The sequence below is a fragment of the Oncorhynchus mykiss genome, chromosome 31, assembly GCF_013265735.2.
Source record: "Oncorhynchus mykiss isolate Arlee chromosome 31, USDA_OmykA_1.1, whole genome shotgun sequence".
Lineage (NCBI taxonomy): Eukaryota > Metazoa > Chordata > Actinopteri > Salmoniformes > Salmonidae > Oncorhynchus > Oncorhynchus mykiss.
The window spans coordinates 30,755,153-30,774,304 of NC_050571.1; the positions used below are offsets into that span (position 1 = coordinate 30,755,153).

At 40.8% G+C, this 19,152-nt stretch overlaps 15 non-coding genes across 15 annotated transcripts; all 15 read left to right on the forward strand.

The window, feature by feature from the left end:
• The first annotated feature begins 1,395 nt into the window (after nt 1–1,395).
• On the forward strand, nt 1,396–1,468 carry trnaa-agc. Its single transcript has one exon. It is a non-coding gene; the product is annotated as a tRNA-Ala (tRNA).
• A 245-nt stretch (nt 1,469–1,713) lies between these two features.
• On the forward strand, nt 1,714–1,786 carry trnaa-agc. Its single transcript has one exon. It is a non-coding gene; the product is annotated as a tRNA-Ala (tRNA).
• A 2,012-nt stretch (nt 1,787–3,798) lies between these two features.
• Nucleotides 3,799–3,871, forward strand: trnaa-agc. Its single transcript has one exon. It is a non-coding gene; the product is annotated as a tRNA-Ala (tRNA).
• A 239-nt stretch (nt 3,872–4,110) lies between these two features.
• Nucleotides 4,111–4,183, forward strand: trnaa-agc. Its single transcript has one exon. It is a non-coding gene; the product is annotated as a tRNA-Ala (tRNA).
• Nucleotides 4,184–4,422: 239 nt separating this feature from the next.
• Nucleotides 4,423–4,495, forward strand: trnaa-agc. Its single transcript has one exon. It is a non-coding gene; the product is annotated as a tRNA-Ala (tRNA).
• Nucleotides 4,496–4,734: 239 nt separating this feature from the next.
• On the forward strand, nt 4,735–4,807 carry trnaa-agc. Its single transcript has one exon. It is a non-coding gene; the product is annotated as a tRNA-Ala (tRNA).
• A 2,012-nt stretch (nt 4,808–6,819) lies between these two features.
• trnaa-agc lies at nt 6,820–6,892 on the forward strand. The gene has a single exon. It is a non-coding gene; the product is annotated as a tRNA-Ala (tRNA).
• A 2,012-nt stretch (nt 6,893–8,904) lies between these two features.
• Nucleotides 8,905–8,977, forward strand: trnaa-agc. Its single transcript has one exon. It is a non-coding gene; the product is annotated as a tRNA-Ala (tRNA).
• A 239-nt stretch (nt 8,978–9,216) lies between these two features.
• Nucleotides 9,217–9,289, forward strand: trnaa-agc. Its single transcript has one exon. It is a non-coding gene; the product is annotated as a tRNA-Ala (tRNA).
• A 239-nt stretch (nt 9,290–9,528) lies between these two features.
• trnaa-agc lies at nt 9,529–9,601 on the forward strand. The gene has a single exon. It is a non-coding gene; the product is annotated as a tRNA-Ala (tRNA).
• A 2,011-nt stretch (nt 9,602–11,612) lies between these two features.
• On the forward strand, nt 11,613–11,685 carry trnaa-agc. Its single transcript has one exon. It is a non-coding gene; the product is annotated as a tRNA-Ala (tRNA).
• Nucleotides 11,686–11,924: 239 nt separating this feature from the next.
• trnaa-agc lies at nt 11,925–11,997 on the forward strand. The gene has a single exon. It is a non-coding gene; the product is annotated as a tRNA-Ala (tRNA).
• A 2,011-nt stretch (nt 11,998–14,008) lies between these two features.
• Nucleotides 14,009–14,081, forward strand: trnaa-agc. The gene has a single exon. It is a non-coding gene; the product is annotated as a tRNA-Ala (tRNA).
• Nucleotides 14,082–16,405: 2,324 nt separating this feature from the next.
• Nucleotides 16,406–16,478, forward strand: trnaa-agc. The gene has a single exon. It is a non-coding gene; the product is annotated as a tRNA-Ala (tRNA).
• Nucleotides 16,479–16,717: 239 nt separating this feature from the next.
• trnaa-agc lies at nt 16,718–16,790 on the forward strand. The gene has a single exon. It is a non-coding gene; the product is annotated as a tRNA-Ala (tRNA).
• Nucleotides 16,791–19,152: the final 2,362 nt, after the last annotated feature.

Below are 19,152 nucleotides of genomic sequence, written 5' to 3' on the forward strand. Positions count from 1 at the left end.
AGCAAACGTTTGACGTCACAATTATCAGCTAGATATGTGAATCGTAACAATTTAGCTAGCCAGATAGCTAAACAGGACAAAAATGACCTAAAACGAATAATATGTAAGATAGATGTCAATTCTTCATGGTTACATTAGCTAGCTAACAATGCTTTGTTGCTGTCTGGCTCGTTAACAGTACTAGTAGCTAGCCAGTCAGCCCTATTGACTAATTATGGGCTTGCGATCTAAGGTACTTAGGCAGGTAACGTTAAACATGCCGAACAATACCAAATTACTCATGAACCATTAAGAGGGATCCCCATTTAAGTGATTTATTAAAAGGTAAAACAAAAAGAGCAGGAGTCATACATATATTTCTATCTCTATATTTATACATATTGAAAATAATTGGTATGTAGCACAGTTCTCTAGCACATACAAGTGCAAGCTAAGTATCTGAAGTGAACTGCCTCAACTCCTCTCTAACTACAGACTCCATCACTCTCCATCTTATTATTATCATCTGAAGCTTTGGAAGCCATCGGCCAAGTATGTAACAGATCACCTTGAGTTTATTTGAGTTTTTAAAGCTACTTTGAGATTCTGTGTGTAATGAAAAGTGCTATATAGAATAAATTATAATTATTATTATTTATCCTACAGGGGAGGAGGAGCCCTTGTCATAATGGCTTTGCGATATGATGGACAGCCTTCTGTTTGCTACTAAACAGGTCCTAATATCTTAGTCTGTGTGCCAGTTCATTCTCTCTTTTGACTTTGTTGTGGCAAGCAGAAACACACTGGAATTTAGGAAATCCCACCAAACCACCGAATTATTACTTCAATTAAAGGGACAAATTATGTGGTCGCTTGGGGTAATGCAAAAATCCCCTTTGGTTATCACATGTAGGCACATGTGTAGTTTATGAGACAGATCTTTGATTTAGTAGCTGTTCATTTGTTAGTAAATGTTGGGAGCTGTGACTCTTATTTATTCTACTGGAAGGCTGTCCTCTCCTCTGCTTACAGTAGAAAGGCCTTGGAGCGATCCACTGAGACGCAGTGAGCATAAGCACGACAAAAGACAGGAAAACAGTGACCATGTTTCGGGCGACTAACATGCATTTCCCCACGATCAACTGATCCTAATGTTATTCCACAGACAGCCAGCAGGGGGAACTCCAGACTCGCAGGTTTTTCTGCTATCATACACCCAAAACTCACTAACCCAACAATACAACTATTTCCACCACTGGGCTTACTGCAGTCACTACTTCCACCTTTACTGAACTACCATGAAAAATACTTTTAGACAGCTGAAGCAAGCATACTTTTTAAAAAGTATCCTTACTTATGGACGAGGGATTTGGCAGTGTGGTCATTGAGATTTCATACTTCTTGTTGGATGCAACAGGGGGATTAGCTCAAATGGTAGAGCGCTTGCTTAGCATGCGAGAGGTAGCGGGATCGATGCCCGCATCCTCCAACTATTTAGTTTGGTTCAATCAGCACACATTGTTGTTGTAGCTCTGGATACTAACCCAACAATACAACTATTTCCACCACTGGGCTTACTCCTATCACTACCACTACTTCAACCTTTACTGAACTACCATGAAAAATACTTTTAGACAGCTGAAGCAAGCATACTTGTTAAAAAGTATCCTTTCTTATGGACGAGGGATTTGGCAGTGTGGTCATTGAGATTTCATACTTCTTGTTGGATGCACAGGGGGATTAGCTCAAATGGTAGAGCGCTCGCTTAGCATGCGAGAGGTAGCGGGATCGATGCCCGCATCCTCCAACTATTTAGTTTGGTTCAATCAGCACACATTGTTGTTGTAGCTCTGGACTGATTTAACTAATCGAAGGATTAGTAAACAAATTGAATCAAGCGTGCTTGTCTGGCTCTAAAATGTGAATGTGTGTTGCTGGGGCAACCTGAGGACTGCAGTTGGGAAACACCAGTGGGAAATACGTAGAGTGTGGTGGCGAGTTGAAATATTGATTCAAAATAGACCAAACAGTAGACGACGCTATCGTGGCTGTTCATAATATATTAGGCTAAGTACTGTTTTATACTCTGCACTTTCAATTGTTGTGAGTTCATGACGTATTTCCCATGTAGTGTTTTAATAGGATAATTTAGGGACAGTTCAAAAATTACTGGGTGAGTGGGGGCTTGTAGCTCTCAAACTCTAGGGGTGTTTTTCCAAACATACTACCATGCTCCACACTCATGCTCCGATTGTATTCTCCACTCCGTTCTCTTGAGTACGTTTTTGTGTGGACGCGAGTGAGGAGAATGCATAAAGCAATACATTTAAGAAGCACTCGCACTCCCCCTACTGTATTACCTCACGCTTCACAGCTCCTTCCAGCCAGGACAATGGCAACAATAGACGAATCAAGATATACACAAAGCAAACGTTTGACGTTACAATTATCAGCTAGATATGTGAATCGTAACAATTTAGCTAGCCAGATAGCTAAACAGGACAAAAATGACCTAAAACGAATAATATGTAAGATAGATGTCAATTCTTCATGGTTACATTAGCTAGCTAACAATGCTTTGTTGCTATCTGGCTAGCTAACAGTACTAGTAGCTAGCCAGTCAGCCCTATTGACTAATTATGGGCTTGCGATCTAAGGTACTTAGGCAGGTAACGTTAAACATGCCGAACAATACCAAATTACTCATGAACCATTAAGAGGGATCCCCATTTAAGTGATTTATTAAAAGGTAAAACAAAAAGAGCAGGAGTCATACATATATTTCTATCTCTATATTTATACATATTGAAAATAATTGGTATGTAGCACAGTTCTCTAGCACATACAAGTGCAAGCTAAGTATCTGAAGTGAACTGCCTCAACTCCTCTCTAACTACAGACTCCATCACTCTCCATCTTATTATTATCATCTGAAGCTTTGGAAGCCATCGGCCAAGTATGTAACAGATCACCTTGAGTTTATTTGAGTTTTTAAAGCTACTTTGAGATTCTGTGTGTAATGAAAAGTGCTATATAGAATAAATTATAATTATTATTATTTATCCTACAGGGGAGGAGGAGCCCTTGTCATAATGGCTTTGCGATATGATGGACAGCCTTCTGTTTGCTACTAAACAGGTCCTAATATCTTAGTCTGTGTGCCAGTTCATTCTCTCTTTTGACTTTGTTGTGGCAAGCAGAAACACACTGGAATTTAGGAAATCCCACCAAACCACCGAATTATTACTTCAATTAAAGGGACAAATTATGTGGTCGCTTGGGGTAATGCAAAAATCCCCTTTGGTTATCACATGTAGGCACATGTGTAGTTTATGAGACAGATCTTTGATTTAGTAGCTGTTCATTTGTTAGTAAATGTTGGGAGCTGTGACTCTTATTTATTCTACTGAAAGGCTGTCCTCTCCTCTGCTTACAGTAGAAAGGCCTTGGAGCGATCCACTGAGACGCAGTGAGCATAAGTACGACAAAAGACAGGAAAACAGTGACCATGTTTCGGGCGACTAACATGCATTTCCCCACGATCAACTGATCCTAATGTTATTCCACAGACAGCCAGCAGGGGGAACTCCAGACTCGCAGGTTTTTCTGCTATCATACACCCAAAACTCACTAACCCAACAATACAACTATTTCCACCACTGGGCTTACTGCAGTCACTACTTCCACCTTTACTGAACTACCATGAAAAATACTTTTAGACAGCTGAAGCAAGCATACTTTTTAAAAAGTATCCTTACTTATGGACGAGGGATTTGGCAGTGTGGTCATTGAGATTTCATACTTCTTGTTGGATGCACAGGGGGATTAGCTCAAATGGTAGAGCGCTCGCTTAGCATGCGAGAGGTAGCGGGATCGATGCCCGCATCCTCCAACTATTTAGTTTGGTTCAATCAGCACACATTGTTGTTGTAGCTCTGGATACTAACCCAACAATACAACTATTTCCACCACTGGGCTTACTCCTATCACTACTTCAACCTTTACTGAACTACCATGAAAAATACTTTTAGACAGCTGAAGCAAGCATACTTGTTAAAAAGTATCCTTTCTTATGGAGGAGGAATTTGGCAGTGCGGTCATTGAGATTTCATACTTCTTGTTGGAGGCACAGGGGGATTGGCTCAAATGGTAGAGCGCTCGCTTAGCATGTGAGAGGTAGCGGGATCGATTCCCGCATCCTCCAACTATTTAGTTTGGTTCAATCAGCACACATTGTTTTTGTAGCTCTGGATACTAACCCAACAATACAACTATTTCCACCACTGGGCTTACTCCTATCACTACTTCAACCTTTACTGAACTACCATGAAAAATACTTTTAGACAGCTGAAGCAAGCATACTTGTTAAAAAGTATCCTTTCTTATGGACGAGGGATTTGGCAGTGCGGTCATTGAGATTTCATACTTCTTGTTGGAGGCACAGGGGGATTAGCTCAAATGGTAGAGCGCTCGCTTAGCATGCGAGAGGTAGCGGGATCGATGCCCGCATCCTCCAACTATTTAGTTTGGTTCAATCAGCACACATTGTTGTTGTAGCTCTGGATACTAACCCAACAATACAACTATTTCCACCACTGGGCTTACTCCTATCACTACTTCAACCTTTACTGAACTACCATGAAAAATACTTTTAGACAGCTGAAGCAAGCATACTTGTTAAAAAGTATCCTTTCTTATGGACGAGGGATTTGGCAGTGCGGTCATTGAGATTTCATACTTCTTGTTGGAGGAACAGGGGGATTAGCTCAAATGGTAGAGCGCTCGCTTAGCATGCGAGAGGTAGCGGGATCGATGCCCGCATCCTCCAACTATTTAGTTTGGTTCAATCAGCACACATTGTTGTTGTAGCTCTGGACTGATTTAACTAATCGAAGGATTAGTAAACAAATTGAATCAAGCGTGCTTGTCTGGCTCTAAAATGTGAATGTGTGTTGCTGGGGCAACCTGAGGACTGCAGTTGGGAAACACCAGTGGGAAATACGTAGAGTGTGGTGGCGAGTTGAAATATTGATTCAAAATAGACCAAACAGTAGACGACGCTATCGTGGCTGTTCATAATATATTAGGCTAAGTACTGTTTTATACTCTTTACTTTCAATTGTTGTGAGTTCATGACGTATTTCCCATGTAGTGTTTTAATAGGATAATTTAGGGACAGTTCAAAAATTACTGGGTGAGTGGGGGCTTGTAGCTCTCAAACTCTAGGGGTGTTTTTCCAAACATACTACCATGCTCCACACTCATGCTCCGATTGTATTCTCCACTCCGTTCTCTTGAGTACGTTTTTGTGTGGACGCGAGTGAGGAGAATGCATAAAGCAATACATTTAAGAAGCACTCGCACTCCCCCTACTGTATTACCTCACGCTTCACAGCTCCTTCCAGCCAGGACAATGGCAACAATAGACGAATCAAGATATACACAAAGCAAACGTTTGACGTCACAATTATCAGCTAGATATGTGAATCGTAACAATTTAGCTAGCCAGATAGCTAAACAGGACAAAAATGACCTAAAACGAATAATATGTAAGATAGATGTCAATTCTTCATGGTTACATTAGCTAGCTAACAATGCTTTGTTGCTATCTGGCTAGTTAACAGTACTAGTAGCTAGCCAGTCAGCCCTATTGACTAATTATGGGCTTGCGATCTAAGGTACTTAGGCAGGTAACGTTAAACATGCCGAACAATACCAAATTACTCATGAACCATTAAGAGGGATCCCCATTTAAGTGATTTATTAAAAGGTAAAACAAAAAGAGCAGGAGTCATACATATATTTCTATCTCTATATTTATACATATTGAAAATAATTGGTATGTAGCACAGTTCTCTAGCACATACAAGTGCAAGCTAAGTATCTGAAGTGAACTGCCTCAACTCCTCTCTAACTACAGACTCCATCACTCTCCATCTTATTATTATCATCTGAAGCTTTGGAAGCCATCGGCCAAGTATGTAACAGATCACCTTGAGTTTATTTGAGTTTTTAAAGCTACTTTGAGATTCTGTGTGTAATGAAAAGTGCTATATAGAATAAATTATAATTATTATTATTTATCCTACAGGGGAGGAGGAGCCCTTGTCATAATGGCTTTGCGATATGATGGACAGCCTTCTGTTTGCTACTAAACAGGTCCTAATATCTTAGTCTGTGTGCCAGTTCATTCTCTCTTTTGACTTTGTTGTGGCAAGCAGAAACACACTGGAATTTAGGAAATCCCACCAAACCACCAAATTATTACTTCAATTAAAGGGACAAATTATGTGGTCGCTTGGGGTAATGCAAAAATCCCCTTTGGTTATCACATGTAGGCACATGTGTAGTTTATGAGACAGATCTTTGATTTAGTAGCTGTTCATTTGTTAGTAAATGTTGGGAGCTGTGACTCTTATTTATTCTACTGGAAGGCTGTCCTCTCCTCTGCTTACAGTAGAAAGGCCTTGGAGCGATCCACTGAGACGCAGTGAGCATAAGCACGACAAAAGACAGGAAAACAGTGACCATGTTTCGGGCGACTAACATGCATTTCCCCACGATCAACTGATCCTAATGTTATTCCACAGACAGCCAGCAGGGGGAACTCCAGACTCGCAGGTTTTTCTGCTATCATACACCCAAAACTCACTAACCCAACAATACAACTATTTCCACCACTGGGCTTACTGCAGTCACTACTTCCACCTTTACTGAACTACCATGAAAAATACTTTTAGACAGCTGAAGCAAGCATACTTTTTAAAAAGTATCCTTACTTATGGACGAGGGATTTGGCAGTGTGGTCATTGAGATTTCATACTTCTTGTTGGAGGCACAGGGGGATTAGCTCAAATGGTAGAGCGCTCGCTTAGCATGCGAGAGGTAGCGGGATCGATGCCCGCATCCTCCAACTATTTAGTTTGGTTCAATCAGCACACATTGTTGTTGTAGCTCTGGACTGATTTAACTAATCGAAGGATTAGTAAACAAATTGAATCAAGCGTGCTTGTCTGGCTCTAAAATGTGAATGTGTGTTGCTGGGGCAACCTGAGGACTGCAGTTGGGAAACACCAGTGGGAAATACGTAGAGTGTGGTGGCGAGTTGAAATATTGATTCAAAATAGACCAAACAGTAGACGACGCTATCGTGGCTGTTCATAATATATTAGGCTAAGTACTGTTTTATACTCTGCACTTTCAATTGTTGTGAGTTCATGACTTATTTCCCATGTAGTGTTTTAATAGGATAATTTAGGGACAGTTCAAAAATTACTGGGTGAGTGGGGGCTTGTAGCTCTCAAACTCTAGGGGTGTTTTTCCAAACATACTACCATGCTCCACACTCATGCTCCGATTGTATTCTCCACTCCGTTCTCTTGAGTACGTTTTTGTGTGGACGCGAGTGAGGAGAGTGCATAAAGCAATACATTTAAGAAGCACTCGCACTCCCCCTACTGTATTACCTCACGCTTCACAGCTCCTTCCAGCCAGGACAATGGCAACAATAGACGAATCAAGATATACACAAAGCAAACGTTTGACGTTACAATTATCAGCTAGATATGTGAATCGTAACAATTTAGCTAGCCAGATAGCTAAACAGGACAAAAATGACCTAAAACGAATAATATGTAAGATAGATGTCAATTCTTCATGGTTACATTAGCTAGCTAACAATGCTTTGTTGCTATCTGGCTAGCTAACAGTACTAGTAGCTAGCCAGTCAGCCCTATTGACTAATTATGGGCTTGCGATCTAAGGTACTTAGGCAGGTAACGTTAAACATGCCGAACAATACCAAATTACTCATGAACCATTAAGAGGGATCCCCATTTAAGTGATTTATTAAAAGGTAAAACAAAAAGAGCAGGAGTCATACATATATTTCTATCTCTATATTTATACATATTGAAAATAATTGGTATGTAGCACAGTTCTCTAGCACATACAAGTGCAAGCTAAGTATCTGAAGTGAACTGCCTCAACTCCTCTCTAACTACAGACTCCATCACTCTCCATCTTATTATTATCATCTGAAGCTTTGGAAGCCATCGGCCAAGTATGTAACAGATCACCTTGAGTTTATTTGAGTTTTTAAAGCTACTTTGAGATTCTGTGTGTAATGAAAAGTGCTATATAGAATAAATTATAATTATTATTATTTATCCTAGAGGGGAGGAGGAGCCCTTGTCATAATGGCTTTGCGATATGATGGACAGCCTTCTGTTTGCTACTAAACAGGTCCTAATATCTTAGTCTGTGTGCCAGTTCATTCTCTCTTTTGACTTTGTTGTGGCAAGCAGAAACACACTGGAATTTAGGAAATCCCACCAAACCACCGAATTATTACTTCAATTAAAGGGACAAATTATGTGGTCGCTTGGGGTAATGCAAAAATCCCCTTTGGTTATCACATGTAGGCACATGTGTAGTTTATGAGACAGATCTTTGATTTAGTAGCTGTTCATTTGTTAGTAAATGTTGGGAGCTGTGACTCTTATTTATTCTACTGGAAGGCTGTCCTCTCCTCTGCTTACAGTAGAAAGGCCTTGGAGCGATCCACTGAGACGCAGTGAGCATAAGCACGACAAAAGACAGGAAAACAGTGACCATGTTTCGGGCGACTAACATGCATTTCCCCACGATCAACTGATCCTAATGTTATTCCACAGACAGCCAGCAGGGGGAACTCCAGACTCGCAGGTTTTTCTGCTATCATACACCCAAAACTCACTAACCCAACAATACAACTATTTCCACCACTGGGCTTACTCCTATCACTACTTCAACCTTTACTGAACTACCATGAAAAATACTTTTAGACAGCTGAAGCAAGCATACTTGTTAAAAAGTATCCTTTCTTATGGAGGAGGAATTTGGCAGTGCGGTCATTGAGATTTCATACTTCTTGTTGGAGGCACAGGGGGATTGGCTCAAATGGTAGAGCGCTCGCTTAGCATGTGAGAGGTAGCGGGATCGATTCCCGCATCCTCCAACTATTTAGTTTGGTTCAATCAGCACACATTGTTTTTGTAGCTCTGGATACTAACCCAACAATACAACTATTTCCACCACTGGGCTTACTCCTATCACTACTTCAACCTTTACTGAACTACCATGAAAAATACTTTTAGACAGCTGAAGCAAGCATACTTGTTAAAAAGTATCCTTTCTTATGGACGAGGGATTTGGCAGTGCGGTCATTGAGATTTCATACTTCTTGTTGGAGGCACAGGGGGATTAGCTCAAATGGTAGAGCGCTCGCTTAGCATGCGAGAGGTAGCGGGATCGATGCCCGCATCCTCCAACTATTTAGTTTGGTTCAATCAGCACACATTGTTGTTGTAGCTCTGGATACTAACCCAACAATACAACTATTTCCACCACTGGGCTTACTCCTATCACTACTTCAACCTTTACTGAACTACCATGAAAAATACTTTTAGACAGCTGAAGCAAGCATACTTGTTAAAAAGTATCCTTTCTTATGGACGAGGGATTTGGCAGTGCGGTCATTGAGATTTCATACTTCTTGTTGGAGGAACAGGGGGATTAGCTCAAATGGTAGAGCGCTTGCTTAGCATGCGAGAGGTAGCGGGATCGATGCCCGCATCCTCCAACTATTTAGTTTGGTTCAATCAGCACACATTGTTGTTGTAGCTCTGGACTGATTTAACTAATCGAAGGATTAGTAAACAAATTGAATCAAGCGTGCTTGTCTGGCTCTAAAATGTGAATGTGTGTTGCTGGGGCAACCTGAGGACTGCAGTTGGGAAACACCAGTGGAAATACGTAGAGTGTGGTGGCGAGTTGAAATATTGATTCAAAATAGACCAAACAGTAGACGACGCTATCGTGGCTGTTCATAATATATTAGGCTAAGTACTGTTTTATACTCTGCGCTTTCAATTGTTGTGAGTTCATGACGTATTTCCCATGTAGTGTTTTAATAGGATAATTTAGGGACAGTTCAAAAATTACTGGGTGAGTGGGGGCTTGTAGCTCTCAAACTCTAGGGGTGTTTTTCCAAACATACTACCATGCTCCACACTCATGCTCCGATTGTATTCTCCACTCCGTTCTCTTGAGTACGTTTTTGTGTGGACGCGAGTGAGGAGAATGCATAAAGCAATACATTTAAGAAGCACTCGCACTCCCCCTACTGTATTACCTCACGCTTCACAGCTCCTTCCAGCCAGGACAATGGCAACAATAGACGAATCAAGATATACACAAAGCAAACGTTTGACGTCACAATTATCAGCTAGATATGTGAATCGTAACAATTTAGCTAGCCAGATAGCTAAACAGGACAAAAATGACCTAAAACGAATAATATGTAAGATAGATGTCAATTCTTCATGGTTACATTAGCTAGCTAACAATGCTTTGTTGCTATCTGGCTAGTTAACAGTACTAGTAGCTAGCCAGTCAGCCCTATTGACTAATTATGGGCTTGCGATCTAAGGTACTTAGGCAGGTAACGTTAAACATGCCGAACAATACCAAATTACTCATGAACCATTAAGAGGGATCCCCATTTAAGTGATTTATTAAAAGGTAAAACAAAAAGAGCAGGAGTCATACATATATTTCTATCTCTATATTTATACATATTGAAAATAATTGGTATGTAGCACAGTTCTCTAGCACATACAAGTGCAAGCTAAGTGTCTGAAGTGAACTGCCTCAACTCCTCTCTAACTACAGACTCCATCACTCTCCATCTTATTATTATCATCTGAAGCTTTGGAAGCCATCGGCCAAGTATGTACCAGATCACCTTGAGTTTATTTGAGTTTTTAAAGCTACTTTGAGATTCTGTGTGTAATGAAAAGTGCTATATAGAATAAATCATAATTATTATTATTTATCCTACAGGGGAGGAGGAGCCCTTGTCATAATGGCTTTGCGATATGATGGACAGCCTTCTGTTTGCTACTAAACAGGTCCTAATATCTTAGTCTGTGTGCCAGTTCATTCTCTCTTTTGACTTTGTTGTGGCAAGCAGAAACACACTGGAATTTAGGAAATCCCACCAAACCACCAAATTATTACTTCAATTAAAGGGACAAATTATGTGGTCGCTTGGGGTAATGCAAAAATCCCCTTTGGTTATCACATGTAGGCACATGTGTAGTTTATGAGACAGATCTTTGATTTAGTAGCTGTTCATTTGTTAGTAAATGTTGGGAGCTGTGACTCTTATTTATTCTACTGGAAGGCTGTCCTCTCCTCTGCTTACAGTAGAAAGGCCTTGGAGCGATCCACTGAGACGCAGTGAGCATAAGCACGACAAAAGACAGGAAAACAGTGACCATGTTTCGGGCGACTAACATGCATTTCCCCACGATCAACTGATCCTAATGTTATTCCACAGACAGCCAGCAGGGGGAACTCCAGACTCGCAGGTTTTTCTGCTATCATACACCCAAAACTCACTAACCCAACAATACAACTATTTCCACCACTGGGCTTACTGCAGTCACTACTTCCACCTTTACTGAACTACCATGAAAAATAATTTTAGACAGCTGAAGCAAGCATACTTTTTAAAAAGTATCCTTTCTTATGGACGAGGGATTTGGCAGTGCGGTCATTGAGATTTCATACTTCTTGTTGGAGGCACAGGGGGATTAGCTCAAATGGTAGAGCGCTCGCTTAGCATGCGAGAGGTAGCGGGATCGATGCCCGCATCCTCCAATTATTTAGTTTGGTTCAATCAGCACACATTGTTGTTGTAGCTCTGGATACTAACCCAACAATACAACTATTTCCACCACTGGGCTTACTCCTATCACTACTTCAACCTTTACTGAACTACCATGAAAAATACTTTTAGACAGCTGAAGCAAGCATACTTGTTAAAAAGTATCCTTTCTTATGGACGAGGGATTTGGCAGTGCGGTCATTGAGATTTCATACTTCTTGTTGGAGGAACAGGGGGATTAGCTCAAATGGTTGAGCGCTCGCTTAGCATGCGAGAGGTAGCGGGATCGATGCCCGCATCCTCCAACTATTTAGTTTGGTTCAATCAGCACACATTGTTGTTGTAGCTCTGGACTGATTTAACTAATCGAAGGATTAGTAAACAAATTGAATCAAGCGTGCTTGTCTGGCTCTAAAATGTGAATGTGTGTTGCTGGGGCAACCTGAGGACTGCAGTTGGGAAACACCAGTGGAAATACGTAGAGTGTGGTGGCGAGTTGAAATATTGATTCAAAATAGACCAAACAGTAGACGACGCTATCGTGGCTGTTCATAATATATTAGGCTAAGTACTGTTTTATACTCTTTACTTTCAATTGTTGTGAGTTCATGACGTATTTCCCATGTAGTGTTTTAATAGGATAATTTAGGGACAGTTCAAAAATTACTGGGTGAGTGGGGGCTTGTAGCTCTCAAACTCTAGGGGTGTTTTTCCAAACATACTACCATGCTCCACACTCATGCTCCGATTGTATTCTCCACTCCGTTCTCTTGAGTACGTTTTTGTGTGGACGCGAGTGAGGAGAATGCATAAAGCAATACATTTAAGAAGCACTCGCACTCCCCCTACTGTATTACCTCACGCTTCACAGCTCCTTCCAGCCAGGACAATGGCAACAATAGACGAATCAAGATATACACAAAGCAAACGTTTGACGTCACAATTATCAGCTAGATATGTGAATCGTAACAATTTAGCTAGCCAGATAGCTAAACAGGACAAAAATGACCTAAAACGAATAATATGTAAGATAGATGTCAATTCTTCATGGTTACATTAGCTAGCTAACAATGCTTTGTTGCTATCTGGCTAGTTAACAGTACTAGTAGCTAGCCAGTCAGCCCTATTGACTAATTATGGGCTTGCGATCTAAGGTACTTAGGCAGGTAACGTTAAACATGCCGAACAATACCAAATTACTCATGAACCATTAAGAGGGATCCCCATTTAAGTGATTTATTAAAAGGTAAAACAAAAAGAGCAGGAGTCATACATATATTTCTATCTCTATATTTATACATATTGAAAATAATTGGTATGTAGCACAGTTCTCTAGCACATACAAGTGCAAGCTAAGTATCTGAAGTGAACTGCCTCAACTCCTCTCTAACTACAGACTCCATCACTCTCCATCTTATTATTATCATCTGAAGCTTTGGAAGCCATCGGCCAAGTATGTAACAGATCACCTTGAGTTTATTTGAGTTTTTAAAGCTACTTTGAGATTCTGTGTGTAATGAAAAGTGCTATATAGAATAAATTATAATTATTATTATTTATCCTACAGGGGAGGAGGAGCCCTTGTCATAATGGCTTTGCGATATGATGGACAGCCTTCTGTTTGCTACTAAACAGGTCCTAATATCTTAGTCTGTGTGCCAGTTCATTCTCTCTTTTGACTTTGTTGTGGCAAGCAGAAACACACTGGAATTTAGGAAATCCCACCAAACCACCAAATTATTACTTCAATTAAAGGGACAAATTATGTGGTCGCTTGGGGTAATGCAAAAATCCCCTTTGGTTATCACATGTAGGCACATGTGTAGTTTATGAGACAGATCTTTGATTTAGTAGCTGTTCATTTGTTAGTAAATGTTGGGAGCTGTGACTCTTATTTATTCTACTGGAAGGCTGTCCTCTCCTCTGCTTACAGTAGAAAGGCCTTGGAGCGATCCACTGAGACGCAGTGAGCATAAGCACGACAAAAGACAGGAAAACAGTGACCATGTTTCGGGCGACTAACATGCATTTCCCCACGATCAACTGATCCTAATGTTATTCCACAGACAGCCAGCAGGGGGAACTCCAGACTCGCAGGTTTTTCTGCTATCATACACCCAAAACTCACTAACCCAACAATACAACTATTTCCACCACTGGGCTTACTGCAGTCACTACTTCCACCTTTACTGAACTACCATGAAAAATACTTTTAGACAGCTGAAGCAAGCATACTTTTTAAAAAGTATCCTTACTTATGGACGAGGGATTTGGCAGTGTGGTCATTGAGATTTCATACTTCTTGTTGGAGGCACAGGGGGATTAGCTCAAATGGTAGAGCGCTCGCTTAGCATGCGAGAGGTAGCGGGATCGATGCCCGCATCCTCCAACTATTTAGTTTGGTTCAATCAGCACACATTGTTGTTGTAGCTCTGGACTGATTTAACTAATCGAAGGATTAGTAAACAAATTGAATCAAGCGTGCTTGTCTGGCTCTAAAATGTGAATGTGTGTTGCTGGGGCAACCTGAGGACTGCAGTTGGGAAACACCAGTGGGAAATACGTAGAGTGTGGTGGCGAGTTGAAATATTGATTCAAAATAGACCAAACAGTAGACGACGCTATCGTGGCTGTTCATAATATATTAGGCTAAGTACTGTTTTATACTCTGCACTTTCAATTGTTGTGAGTTCATGACTTATTTCCCATGTAGTGTTTTAATAGGATAATTTAGGGACAGTTCAAAAATTACTGGGTGAGTGGGGGCTTGTAGCTCTCAAACTCTAGGGGTGTTTTTCCAAACATACTACCATGCTCCACACTCATGCTCCGATTGTATTCTCCACTCCGTTCTCTTGAGTACGTTTTTGTGTGGACGCGAGTGAGGAGAGTGCATAAAGCAATACATTTAAGAAGCACTCGCACTCCCCCTACTGTATTACCTCACGCTTCACAGCTCCTTCCAGCCAGGACAATGGCAACAATAGACGAATCAAGATATACACAAAGCAAACGTTTGACGTTACAATTATCAGCTAGATATGTGAATCGTAACAATTTAGCTAGCCAGATAGCTAAACAGGACAAAAATGACCTAAAACGAATAATATGTAAGATAGATGTCAATTCTTCATGGTTACATTAGCTAGCTAACAATGCTTTGTTGCTATCTGGCTAGCTAACAGTACTAGTAGCTAGCCAGTCAGCCCTATTGACTAATTATGGGCTTGCGATCTAAGGTACTTAGGCAGGTAACGTTAAACATGCCGAACAATACCAAATTACTCATGAACCATTAAGAGGGATCCCCATTTAAGTGATTTATTAAAAGGTAAAACAAAAAGAGCAGGAGTCATACATATATTTCTATCTCTATATTTATACATATTGAAAATAATTGGTATGTAGCACAGTTCTCTAGCACATACAAGTGCAAGCTAAGTATCTGAAGTGAACTGCCTCAACTCCTCTCTAACTACAGACTCCATCACTCTCCATCTTATTATTATCATCTGAAGCTTTGGAAGCCATCGGCCAAGTATGTAACAGATCACCTTGAGTTTATTTGAGTTTTTAAAGCTACTTTGAGATTCTGTGTGTAATGAAAAGTGCTATATAGAATAAATTATAATTATTATTATTTATCCTAGAGGGGAGGAGGAGCCCTTGTCATAATGGCTTTGCGATATGATGGACAGCCTTCTGTTTGCTACTAAACAGGTCCTAATATCTTAGTCTGTGTGCCAGTTCATTCTCTCTTTTGACTTTGTTGTGGCAAGCAGAAACACACTGGAATTTAGGAAATCCCACCAAACCACCGAATTATTACTTCAATTAAAGGGACAAATTATGTGGTCGCTTGGGGTAATGCAAAAATCCCCTTTGGTTATCACATGTAGGCACATGTGTAGTTTATGAGACAGATCTTTGATTTAGTAGCTGTTCATTTGTTAGTAAATGTTGGGAGCTGTGACTCTTATTTATTCTACTGGAAGGCTGTCCTCTCCTCTGCTTACAGTAGAAAGGCCTTGGAGCGATCCACTGAGACGCAGTGAGCATAAGCACGACAAAAGACAGGAAAACAGTGACCATGTTTCGGGCGACTAACATGCATTTCCCCACGATCAACTGATCCTAATGTTATTCCACAGACAGCCAGCAGGGGGAACTCCAGACTCGCAGGTTTTTCTGCTATCATACACCCAAAACTCACTAACCCAACAATACAACTATTTCCACCACTGGGCTTACTCCTATCACTACTTCAACCTTTACTGAACTACCATGAAAAATACTTTTAGACAGCTGAAGCAAGCATACTTGTTAAAAAGTATCCTTTCTTATGGAGGAGGAATTTGGCAGTGCGGTCATTGAGATTTCATACTTCTTGTTGGAGGCACAGGGGGACTGGCTCAAATGGTAGAGCGCTCGCTTAGCATGTGAGAGGTAGCGGGATCGATGCCCGCATCCTCCAACTATTTAGTTTGGTTCAATCAGCACACATTGTTGTTGTAGCTCTGGATACTAACCCAACAATACAACTATTTCCACCACTGGGCTTACTCCTATCACTACTTCAACCTTTACTGAACTACCATGAAAAATACTTTTAGACAGCTGAAGCAAGCATACTTGTTAAAAAGTATCATTTCTTATGGACGAGGGATTTGGCAGTGCGGTCATTGAGATTTCATAGTTCTTGTTGGAGGCACAGGGGGATTAGCTCAAATGGTAGAGCGCTCGCTTAGCATGCGAGAGGTAGCGGGATCGATGCCCGCATCCTCCAACTATTTAGTTTGGTTCAATCAGCACATATTGTTGTTGTAGCTCTGGATACTAACCCAACAATACAACTATTTCCACCACTGGGCTTACTCCTATCACTACTTCAACCTTTACTGAACTACCATGAAAAATACTTTTAGACAGCTGAAGCAAGCATACTTGTTAAAAAGTATCCTTTCTTATGGACGAGGGATTTGGCAGTGCGGTCATTGAGATTTCAAACTTCTTGTTGGAGGCACAGGAGGATTAGCTCAAATGGTAGAGCGCTCGCTTAGCATGCGAGAGGTAGCGGGATTGATTCCCGCATCCTCCAACTATTTAGTTTGGTTCAATCAGCACACATTGTTGTTGTAGCTCTGGACTGATTTAACTAATCGAAGGATTAGTAAACAAATTGAATCAAGCGTGCTTGTCTGGCTCTAAAATGTGAATGTGTGTTGCTGGGGCAACCTGAGGACTGCATTTGGGAAACACCAGTGGGAAATACGTAGAGCAAACAGTAGACGACGCTATCGTGGCTGTTCATAATATATTAGGCTAAGTACTGTTTTATACTCTGCACTTTCAATTGTTGTGAGTTCATGACGTATTTCCCATGTAGTGTTTTAATAGGATAATTTAGGGACAGTTCAAAAATTACTGGGTGAGTGGGGGCTTGTAGCTCTCAAACTCTAGGGGTGTTTTTCCAAACATACTACCATGCTCCACACTTATGCTCCGATTGTATTCTCCACTCCGTTCTCTTGAGTACGTTTTTGTGTGGACGCGAGTGAGGAGAATGCATAAAGCAATACATTTAAGAAGCACTCGCACTCCCCCTACTGTATTACCTCACGCTTCACAGCCCCATTCACTGAACCTCCTTCCAGCCAGGACAATGGCAACAATAGACGAATCAAGATATACACAAAGCAAACGTTTGACGTCACAATTATCAGCTAGATATGTGAATCGTAACAATTTAGCTAGCCAGATAGCTAAACAGGACAAAAATGACCTAAAACGAATAATATGTAAGATAGATGTCAATTCTTCATGGTTACATTAGCTAGCTAACAATGCTTTGTTGCTATCTGGCTAGTTAACAGTACTAGTAGCTAGCCAGTCAGCCATATTGACTAATTATGGGCTTGCGATCTAAGGTACTTAGGCAGGTAACGTTAAACATGCCGAACAATACCAAATTACTCATGAACCATTAAGAGGGATCCCCATTTAAGTGATTTATTAAAAGGTAAAACAAAAAGAGCAGGAGTCATACATATATTTCTATCTCTATATTTATACATATTGAAAATAATTGGTATGTAGCACAGTTCTCTAGCACATACAAGTGCAAGCTAAGTGTCTGAAGTGAACTGCCTCAACTCCTCTCTAACTACAGACTCCATCACTCTCCATCTTATTATTATCATCTGAAGCTTTGGAAGCCATCGGCCAAGTATGTACCAGATCACCTTGAGTTTATTTGAGTTTTTAAAGCTACTTTGAGATTCTGTGTGTAATGAAAAGTGCTATATAGAATAAATCATAATTATTATTATTTATCCTACAGGGGAGGAGGAGCCCTTGTCATAATGGCTTTGCGATATGATGGACAGCCTTCTGTTTGCTACTAAACAGGTCCTAATATCTTAGTCTGTGTGCCAGTTCATTCTCTCTTTTGACTTTGTTGTGGCAAGCAGAAACACACTGGAATTTAGGAAATCCCACCAAACCACCGAATTATTACTTCAATTAAAGGGACAAATTATGTGGTCGCTTGGGGTAATGCAAAAATCCCCTTTGGTTATCACATGTAGGCACATGTGTAGTTTATGAGACAGATCTTTGATTTAGTAGCTGTTCATTTGTTAGTAAATGTTGGGAGCTGTGACTCTTATTTATTCTACTGGAAGGCTGTCCTCTCCTCTGCTTACAGTAGAAAGGCCTTGGAGCGATCCACTGAGACGCAGTGAGCATAAGCACGACAAAAGACAGGAAAACAGTGACCATGTTTCGGGCGACTAACATGCATTTCCCCACGATCAACTGATCCTAATGTTATTCCACAGACAGCCAGCAGGGGGAACTCCAGACTCGCAGGTTTTTCTGCTATCATACACCCAAAACTCACTAACCCAACAATACAACTATTTCCACCACTGGGCTTACTGCAGTCACTGCTTCCACCTTTACTGAACTACCATGAAAAATACTTTTAGACAGCTGAAGCAAGCATACTTTTTAAAAAGTATCCTTACTTATGGACGAGGGATTTGGCAGTGTGGTCATTGAGATTTCATACTTCTTGTTGCATGCACAGGGGGATTAGCTCAAATGGTAGAGCGCTCGCTTAGCATGCGAGAGGTAGCGGGATTGATGCCCGCATCCTCCAACTATTTAGTTTGGTTCAATCACACATTGTTGTTGTAGCTCTGGATACTAACCCAACAATACAACTATTTCCACCACTGGGCTTACTCCTATCACTACTTCAACCTTTACTGAACTACCATGAAAAATACTTTTAGACAGCTGAAGCAAGCATACTTGTTAAAAAGTATCCTTTCTTATGGACGAGGGATTTGGCAGTGCGGTCATTGAGATTTCATACTTCTTGTTGGAGGCACAAGGGGATTAGCTCAAATGGTAGAGCGCTCGCTTAGCATGCGAGAGGTAGCGGGATCGATGCC